We start from the raw sequence: 11,203 nt of genomic DNA, 5'->3' as shown, positions 1-11,203 counted from the left end.
AATGAGAGAGAGAGAGAGAGAGAGAGAGAGAGAGAGAGAGAGAGAGAGAGAAAGAAAGCACAAACTATAAGAAAGGACCACTCACAGAATGCATTTCCCTATAGCCAAGCAAAGTGAAAATTAATTGTTAAAATTTTTTAAATTACTTACTATACCAGGCAACTATAATAGATGGCAACTAAATCTACATTCTAGTTTCTTTATTGCTGATGTGAATGTGGACAGAAATGTCCTGATTCCAAAGTTGGTTTAGACTAAAAGATGAGATTAATATATTAAGCCATAAATTATTTACTTTCTCATTATATGATAAAATCATCAAAAAAGAAAATTTGACTTAAAATGATATTATAAAGCAAGTAGAAATATAAGAGCCAAAGCATTTTATAGTATCATTTTTTTTAACATAGTACACACTTTAAAGACTTTAAGAATATATATTTCAATCTTAGAATTAACACTGTTAGAAGAGAATCATCAAAATATAAACATAGCAACTGCTTTTCTACCAAAACTCCCACTACATATTAATTGCATTATTTACTTATGCACACTGCATTATGAACATCTTCTTATTTGCAGAATAACCCCTTTAATGAGCACTATTTGAGAAAAGAAAAATGGACCATTCTAGACCCAGGAAAAAGAACGAAATTAAAGAATAAGTTGACTTTAAAGCAGTGATTTTATTCTGTTAAAGAATGCAGTGATTTATGACACACATCCATAAAAGTGTAACATGGAACCAAATTCTAAATGTTATTCCACATGTCATGCTTTCCAATTTTTTTTTTCAAATTGTATTCTCATCCTCAGATTAACTCACTTGTTAATTTCTGTATATTTGCCTTTAAAATCTTTCTTTTAGTTGTTCTTCTTTCACTTTTACCACTTCCAATTTGACAATTATAATAAAGAAATTTTGGCTTTAGTTCTCCTTACCTTTGAATATTAACATTCTTTCATTAATTACTCAGTGTCCTTGAAACAATGCTTTCAGATTGCCAATCATAAACCTGTTTGCAGTGAAGTCAGAAGATGAGGAAATCACACCAGTCCCTTCCTCATTCCTCTATCATTTTGCTCTCCATGCAGCATTCCCTGAACCATACTCTTCTGGTGTTCAAAAGGCTCTGAATTTATCAAGGGTACTTGGTAAAATAAGTTAAATCAGTATGTATTTGCTTTTTAGCCAATTTATCTTAAAGTCACTAATGGGCTTTAAATATCTATATTATAGCTGACATATACATTTTGAGAACTCTGGAAACGATACCCCAAGTATGATGATTGGAATGCTGAATGTTTTGATCTAAAGGAGATACAGTCTCTTTGACCTTCTTGTGCCTTCCCACCCCAGTTCTCATACTTATTACCTAACAAAGTACAGAAAGGGACTTTCTCTGAAGTATCTCTATCTACTTAAAAGTTGGATATCTTAGAAGATTAGTTCACTGCTAGAAAGACTAGAGATGTGATGCCATACCCAGAAATAAGTAAATTTTTTTCCATACTACTGTCTGTTCTTTGGGTTCATTCACCTCCTCCAAAAATCATTTGTAATTCATCTCTAAGTGCATACAGCCTACTCAGGACCCAGAAATGATTCAGGAATTCCTTTAAAAAATATATTATAAGGAAATAAATTTGGATCTGCCCAAAGACTTATCTTCACAGATAACATTGTATATGTATGCATGTATATTTGTATATGCAAGCAAATATAAGTATATATGTATTTATATGCTGTAAATGCTATATAAATCATGTTATATCTATATATGAACCCTATGCATTAATTAAAATTATACTACAAAAAATGTTTAATGTTGTGGAAGATATTCAGGCTACAGAGAATGAAAAGGGGGTCATAAAGCAATGTTATAAAATAAGCATGTTTTTGATAATGTATATGCATATGGTAGAAATGATGATTAGCAGTGGTTTGTTAATTCTGTTCTATGATTAAATTAAATTAGACATATGTTTTCTTAATCAGTTTGTCAATACCTAATAAGGTAATTTCAGTTACAAATTAACCCAAATTCTGACTTCAATGACAATAGAATTAGCATGCATTTTACAGTGACTGGTACAAAGTGAAGTCATTAGACATTGGTATGATAAAATGAAGGAATCAGAGGCTAGAAGAATTCCTGATGGAAAGAAAGCTTCTTAAGATCCATGATATGACAAGCAGGTGGGAAAGAATTATGGTTAGTTCTAGCAGGAAAGCTCCTTATAGGAAATTCATTACAATTACAGATAAGGAAAATATTTAGTGACACAACAAGCACAGGTAATAAGTTCCTTGGATTCTTTATAAGGAAAAGCAAATTCTCATTTAGGTAGTAAAATTTTAACTTTCCTTTCACAACAATCCTTTCCAAACATTCTGCACATTCATTAAAGCAATACTACTCATATACAGTAAGCGGTAGTTTGGCACATGTTACAGTCACAAATGTTTCCTGGAAGTAATTGGCACGACTTTTAACTGTTCACTAAAGTAATAAAATAATTCTGAAATATGAAATCATTTCCTTCTGCATTAAAAATGAACTTCCTTATTAAAAATATTTAAAAAGTCCTCATCTTATAGTGGTTATACTAATAGCCTTAGTTTCAGCTTTAAATAGGAAATCTGCACAGGATCCCACTTCTGTCCACTAAAAAAAAAAAAAAAAAAAAACCCTGAGAAAACTATAAATTCTTTGGAAACAAAAGCACCAATTTTTTCTGAAGATGCTTTGAGATGCCTCTTTGGAAAGGACATCTCAAGTAGAACAATGACCATTATGAAGGCCAATGTATAACCCAACATTCATAATACATTGTTTGATAATAATAGCCTCTTATCATTCAATATATTATCCCAGATATGATTCATCAACTTTACAAAAACTATTTCGACTTTGGACAAAAAGAAATGGGTACTACATTTATGAACTACACATCTATGTGAGAAACTAGATATGTATTTTTAGAATATTTTCTGAATGTATCTTTTCATTTACTATGAAGCTACGTAAAATATCTAATAATGATTCAAATTGATTAACTAACATTTTGTCACATAAAATGTGAGGCAATTATTACTGGGTGAGTTGTTATAAGTTTACTTTAGAAGTAAAATATCTTTCACCAGCAATGTATTTAAAAATAAAATAATATTGGATTAAGTTACCAATACCCTACTGTATTTTAAACTGTAAAATTAAATCTACTGGTAGACTATGAGACCTTGTTGACACCAGTTTTGCTGCATGTCTTCTGTTTTGCCAGGGGCCTGGCTCTGCATCATTTCCAGGCTGCTCTATGAACTGGGGCGCTGAACTCTGTGTCCTCCTCAGCCTGCCTTGCGCTTTGATTCCTGATTGGTAAGATGCTGACCAGGCATTAGGGGACAAGTGATGGCTGAGGTTGTGGTTTGTACTTCCATAATTCCCTTTCTGTGGGGCAACTGACATTGGCTTTCTTCCATAAAACATATAGTCTCATGGAGATTGCCTTGTGATGAGTTAATGAACAAAGAAAAAAAATGTAAGCCTAGATCAAAGAAGAATCCATCTTATATCCTAGCATTTGTTAGAAGGTGATACTTTACAACACTTCCCACGGGTGGTCCTGAATGTTAGTAGATAAAAAGAAATTTTCCATCAGGCATAAATTAAGAGGGGAACTCTGAAAGGGTCTGAAGGGATAGAGTTTGAGGTAGGAACCTAATCTAGTCCATGAGCAGATGCACACAGATGGGTTGGACAGCTCAGAAGGGATTTTCAAACAAGATTGGAAGACTGATGACAAGGACCATTGATGACATGAAGTCTGATGGAGAGAGTAAGTTGTTCTTTGAAAAATGCAAAAAAATATGATGGATTTTATTATCCTATATAATCTACCAGAGGAGATTCAATTATTAAAACAAACAAACAAACAAACAAAAACTTCTCAACAATGAAATGGGGAAAAAAAAATCCTTCCTTGAGCTGGTAGCCTATTTCCTTTTACAGTGAACCCAACGCTTGCAAAATGGGAAAAGGAACTTGGAGGCCAAGTTAATGTAGACAAAGACTATGTACAGGTTTCACAACAGGAACTTCTCACCATGGTTATGGCCACCCAACTTGCCAAGAACAAAAGAAAACACAGGAAAAAAAAACCATATAGAACCCTTCTAGAGAACCTGGGGAAAACTTCATTCAGTTGGACCATTTTCCTATTTTAGAAAAAATGTCTTCTTTCAGGGAGAAACACTGGAATGTTTTTCTCTAGTCATGATTCTGCCAGCATCAACAACTTGAAAACTTCAAAATACTTACTGGCATTGGATTTTAACATAATTTTGCCTTAGACTGATGGAAATAATTTATGGCAAAAAAAAAAAAATGTTGATAATGTGCTCAGCTACAACAACCATTAGTCTCATGCCTCAACACCTAGAAGCAGGTTGATAGAATTCTGCAAAGAGTCTTTATTATGTTACAAACAAAATCTTGTAGATTTGGGGTGCGGTCCCACATAATATTCCATATCTTAAACAATACACAGTGTATGTGGTCATCACTCCTAAAAATAGAATGCGTAGGTCTGGAAACCAAGGAAGGTTTAGAGAGTGTTCTTCCTTATGAAATCACTGAGGAGCTATTTGTTTCTATCTCTCTGACTTTGAGCTTTCTGGGTAGAAAAGTCCTAGTTTTCATGGAAAAAAAAAATGTTTCCACTAGAGAACACAATCATGATAGTTAAATTGGAAACTGAGTCTTCCCTCTATTTTGAGCTCCTCCAGCTGTAGAACAGACTAGCAAAGAAAAGAACCACAACACTGGTTGAGGTGATTGATATTACTTACCAATAGGAAATTATATTGCTGACATACTTAGGGTAAGAAATATTTCTGGAGTTTAGAGGTTTCTACGCAACAGTTTGCTTCCCTAATATCCTGAGAAATAGAATAATGAGACAACCCCTTACAAGCAGGCCAATCAAGGGCTTATAACACAGAATTTTTACCACCAGACAAAGACTATCAGAGTAGATTCAGGCAGAACTTAGGCAACTTGAATGGGTATGGATTAAATAATTTAAAATTATCTTTGAAGATTATATGATCAGTTACATAAGTAAAATCTGTAGAAATTTTATTCTATGTTGATAAAGAATCCCATTCCTTACATTTTTCCCTAGTATATTTTAAGGGAATAGTATTCAGGATTCCTAACCTTTTAGATTTTGTCTGGGAATATGACTGATATCCATGAGAATATGGTATTGAGAATTATATCATGAGAATGTGGTATTAGATATGGGATTCCCATAGTCCTTGTATTAGAGAAATATGCATTTTTTTTTTTTTGTTTTGGAAAAGAGGAGATGCTAAGAAAAATGTGGACGGAACCTACAACTCTCCATCTGGACCTTTTCTTTCTCAAACTATGCTGCCAGAGCACAGTCTGGATAACATGGAAGATATGACTTGTTCAGACTTGTTTTAGTCAGATCATTTGCTGCTGTAACTAAAAGCCCTGACCAGAACAACTGTAGAGGAGAAAAAGGTTATTTTAGGCTCAGGGATTCAGAAGTCTCAGTCCATGGACAGTAGGCTTCTTGGGCTAGGGCTCTAGGTGGGCCACAAGAACATTGTAGAAGAGTGCAGCAGAGGGAAGCAGCTCACATGATGATCAGAAAGCAGAAAGAGAGAGAGAGAGAGAGAGAGAGAGAGAGAGAGACTCCATTTATGAGATACAAAATATATATCCCAAAGGCACAGCCTCAATGACCCACCTCTTCCAGCCACGCTCTGCCTGCCTTCAGTTATTACTCAGTTATTCCTACCAGGGGATTAATTTACTGATAGGGTTAATATTTTCATAATCCAATAACTTCTCCTGTGAATCTTCTTGCATTGTATCATGCATGAGCTTCTGGGCACACTTCCCATCCAAACCATCCAAACAAGACTACATCTATGAATTTTCTTTTTCCCTCTGGCTTTAGATTGGGTTCAGGAAGTGAGAATCATCAGTAGGAGTTTGGATATTAGGACAAAATTAAAATTAGAACAATCACTCCCTTGGTGTCTCTTGTGGAGAAGTCACAAAATGACTTTGTATCTAAACAAAGGTCATAGTACCTGTCAGGTGGTCCCCTTCATAAAAATATTACTAAGAGCTCATGTTATTTTTCCCTCCCCATCACATTTTAAATTTTCATAGTGGTAATGACTTGTGCCGCAATTACTGGCCCTAATGTGCAACCACCTCTTGTTGCTTTCTTCAAACTCTGTTTACTCCTTTATAAATAGCCATTGCATTATACACTCCTGCTTGAAGTGTACCATCTGTTTCATGATGAAAGAGTTTAAAAAATATCAGGGAGCTGTAGTGGATTCATCACTTAATGACAAAATCCACAGAAAATTCGTGTTAGCATTCAAGCCATCAGTTTCTCTGGATTGAATACCACATTAACTTTCTAATTTTCTTTCCTAAATGTCATCAATGTTTTCTTGTCATGTTCTTCAATTGTTTAAAAATGTATGACTATGAATCTGTAACAAATTATGTTTATTTGCAGATAATTTATGTAGTCCTAAACCAAAAATAGGAAAATCAAAGTAAGGTGAAAAACAAAAGGAAATTCTAATATTTTCTACTTCACTGAAACATTTTATGCATTATTTGGGTTCATATGTCATTCTTTGGAAATAACTACAGATAAAGTGATGACAGTGTACATTTATTCTCTAGATATTTTGCTGTTACATTGCATTGGTTGTTATATAGGAACTATTTCACTTTAATACTCACCTCCTGAGGTTGAGCATGGGCTTGACCTTCTTACCAGTTACTCTTAATGGCACAAAATTAAGAAGAAGAAAAAAATCACTAGATAGAATTTCTGAAGGCCAAAATGTGGATGAGATTCAAATGGTAGGTATACTCTGTTACTTACCCTGATAAACACATTACTCTTATTCATGGGATATGATTGGAGAAGTCTATATTATCAATATGATCTCTGGTGTTGGGCAGAAAGAGGGATTAGGGGGAATACAAAATATGGAAAAGGCAGTTTAGGATGGTGGAGCACATATAGTGAAAGGTGTGAGCTAAATTTCATTTTTTTCTAAATATTAATTAGAATGTATATCTTGAGCAGGGCTAAAATATTGCTATTATACCTCATGTTGAAGACATCATTACTGTAATAAAGGTTATAAGATTTACATTTCAGAATGACCAGATGGAACTCTGATAGGAAACTACCATAGTTCATCAGCAAATTCAGAAATAAGAAATTATATAAATTCTTCAATTTACCTATCAAGTAAAGGAACTAGATTTCCCATTACTTAAGTTTTTAATTGGTTTTAATGTCAGATATTTTTCAGAAGCTTGAGCAATAACTTCAGGCCATCAAAATAAACTGATGTAAATAATGGTACAAAAGACACTACACTGTGAAATGTAACATTTTGATAAAATATTTTTCCCCTAGAGAAACTTTCTGATAAAGGAAAAACAAAAATCCAATGTTCTACTTAAAAGGCTAACCTCACCAAACAGATATCTAATCACTACCTGCCTCCTACCAACTACCCTTATGTTTTTGTTTTGGGCATTCCAACATTTCATTGTCCATCTGTATAAACCAGCTGCTGATTTTTGTATTTACTCAGTTATTATAAATCTTATTGCTCATCATTAATTTATGCCGTTTTGAGATTTTCATTGCCACTGGAAAGTTTCTGTTAACGAATATTAATAGAAAGAGGACACTAATCATATATTATAATAAAGAATAACTTTATTTATAGTCAAATAATAAACTGAATGTGCTACCTGAATAATGCAAACATGCCATAAAATTTTCAGAAATTGGTCATATACTACACTTAACTATTTAAATATACTAAGTTCTTAATCATTCAAAAGCTACAAAGCCTAAGCCAACACTTATTCAATAAGCATTTAATTGAGTATACCAAAAGAAATATGCTGTCTAAAATTTAATATGATTATAAAAATCAATATAATATGTAACCATTAGTAAGGTATATCTTCAAATGAACACAAGTTTCCCACTTATCAGGTGCAGGTGAAATATTGTCAAATAAACTATGGTCTTTATTATCTAACCTATGCTTTTATAAGGAAATTTGGGTTATATCATCAGATCAAAGGTATGTTGTTGGTGTTTACTCACCTAAACAAACTACAGATTAAATTAGTAGACTGATATTGATATAAAACAACAGAGATCTAAGCCTGATCCCTAATATTTCTGCCTGATTATATGTAATAAGTATGTGATATATATATATATATATAACTTATAGGTTTATATATATGTATCTGTATACATATATATAAAGGCAGCATCTTTATTGACACTAATTTTGTTAATATTTGAAGATTTCATCTTTTCACTACTACTATTTTATTACATAAAATTATTAGTTTAAATTCTATATGACTTAAAATTCATGTTGTTTAAACACATTTTTGAAGATCATGCCATTGAACTTGATTTTCAAGGTAATCATGAAACATTTGAAGAATACATTCCATAAATTTATTTTAACTCTAAGTAAAAAAAAAAGAAAAGAAAAGGTCACTCTGGCATACTTGCTTTTTCCAATGTTTGGTAACAGATTTAGATTTCTCAAAGAAATAAATACTTGCAGTAACTTTGGGAAATACTTTTGAATCTCTCTATATTACAGGTTAAAGTCACTCAATAAGTAATTCCATTGATGCTTATGTTGCTAATGTCTTTGTATTCATGCTACTGGGGATGGGCAACTATATCATTATATGATTATACTTTCAGTTATTTTATATTTACTCCCCTGTGTCACTGCACTAATTCAAATATTTCTTCTTTTATTTTTTATCATACAGAGGTAAAAAATATTTTAGTGATTTAAAAATAAACATTTTTTCAAAGTACAACTATGAGTATTCTTTGTGAAGTGGCCTTTAAATTACTTATTGATCAAATTTTAGTTCATCTTACATTGTAGCACAGCAAAACATTTCACAATCTCTTAGATACTGTTTCTTTGCTTTTAGCTCCATTTATTCACTCTGATCTCTTTTCCCTATGTATTCTGCCACTTCATACTGTTATAGTTTGGATATGATATGTTCCCCTAAAAGCTCACATTGGACGATGCAGGAATATTCAAAGGTGGACTTTGATAATGAGAGCTACTATAACCAAAAAAAGTGGCTTAATCCATCTGATGAACTAAAAATTTCAAAGGACTACTGTACTGGGTATGTGACTGTAGGCATGGAGGAAGGTATGTGATGTAGCTGGAGGAAGTAATTCACGTGGGTCATGCCCATGGGGATTACATTTTGCCGCTGGATCCTGGCTATCTCTGCTTCCTAGCTGCAATGAGCTGGGCAGCTTTCCTCCATGATATCCTGCCTCATCTTAGGTTCAAAGTAATGCACTCTACCTACCATGGACTAAAACTCTGAAACTGAGAACCAAAATAAGCTTTTCTTCCTATAAGTTGTTCTTGTCAGGTATTTAGGTCAGAGTGACAAAAAATTAACTGACACATTTGCACTCTCATTCTGTAGAACAAAAGGACGAAAGAGGCAATCTGGTTAGATAAAGCACCACTGTTAAGCCCATATCATATTGCATTCTTCAAAACCCAGACAGCTTCATATCTTGTAAAATTACAAAATCACAATATTTCAAGATTAGAAAGTTAAGAGGCATTTATATACACCTAAAGTACAAGGTAATCTTGAAGAGATAATTATTTGGAATCAGTATTTCTTTTTACCTTGGTAATCTTAAGTTAAAAAACAAAGTTGAGGTTTAATTTATTAATGTTATAATCATTTATGAGAATTTTTAAAAAAATATATGTACTCTCAGGACAAAATAGATTGAAGGGAGAAAAGCAAAGGCAGAGCCATGCAGTAAGATTCTGTGCATCTTGAGTATCACACTCCACTAAACAGAACCACCTGATAGCTGCCTACTATTGCCTTTGGCAACTGACTGACTTGAAGTGCTCCCTTAGGAATGGGTGTTCACTCACTGAAAAACAGTCACAATTGCCCAAGGGGAAATATTTCAGAAAGTGGATTATCTTAATTGTGAGAAAGAATCTGAGATCATTGGTAGGTAAAGACAGTCTGCTTTAAAAAAAAATAATAATAATAAAATGTTCTTGTTCCTTTAAATCCAAACTAAAGTGAAAGTACAAAATAGAGTAACAAGGTTTAATTTTCACTACAATTGATTGGGAACCTTCATTCTTATTCATTTGCTATCTTTTAACTATGCAGAAAAGGAGGAAATAAAGGAATTGGGATGATGGAGTCAAACTTTAAGTTTTACTGAACAAGGCTCAGTGTGGTATATTCCCCCATAGAGTATGAATTCATTATGATTAATAAAATTTTTACTTTATAGAGTTTTTCCCATCGAATGTGAATTATTGATCATCACCCCTTTTCTATCCTGCCAGAAAACTATGCCTTATTAAGGCACTTTAAGCCTTTTTGTACTTGCAAGTTATCTATTTCATAAAGAGAATGAACAATAGGTTACTGAATGATCAATGGGTTATAGAAGACATCAAGGAGGAAATTAAAAAATTCTTAGAGATAAATGAAAACACAGACACAACATATCGGAATCTATGGGACACATTGAAAGCAGTTCTAAGAGGAAAATTCATTGCTTGCAGTTCATTCCTTAAAAAAAGAAAAAAACAACAAATAAATGATCTCATACTTCATCTCAAAATCCTAGAAAAAGAAGAGCAAAACAACAGCAAAAGAAGTAGAAGGCAAGAAATAATTAAAATCAGAGCTGAAATTAATGAAATCCAAACAAAAGAAACAATTGAAAAAATTGACAAAACTAAAAGTTGGTTCTTTGAAAAAATAAATAAAATCGACAGACCCTTAGCCATGCTAACGAAGAGAAGAAGAGAGAGAACTCAAATTACTAACATACGGGATGAAAAAGGAAATATCACAACAGACACTTCAGAAATACAGAAGATAATCAGAAATTATTTTGAATCCTTATACTCCAATAAAATAGAAGATAGTGAAGGCATCGATAAATTTCTTAAGTCATATGATCTGCCCAGATTGAGTCAGGAGGATATAGACAACCTAAACAGACCAATATCAATTGAGGAAATAGAAGAAACCAT

This window comes from Marmota marmota, unplaced genomic scaffold (assembly GCF_001458135.2).
Source record: "Marmota marmota marmota unplaced genomic scaffold, marMar, whole genome shotgun sequence".
NCBI classification, from domain to species: domain Eukaryota; kingdom Metazoa; phylum Chordata; class Mammalia; order Rodentia; family Sciuridae; genus Marmota; species Marmota marmota.
The sequence above is the reverse complement of the archived record's forward strand: the minus strand, read 5'-3'. Positions refer to the sequence as shown.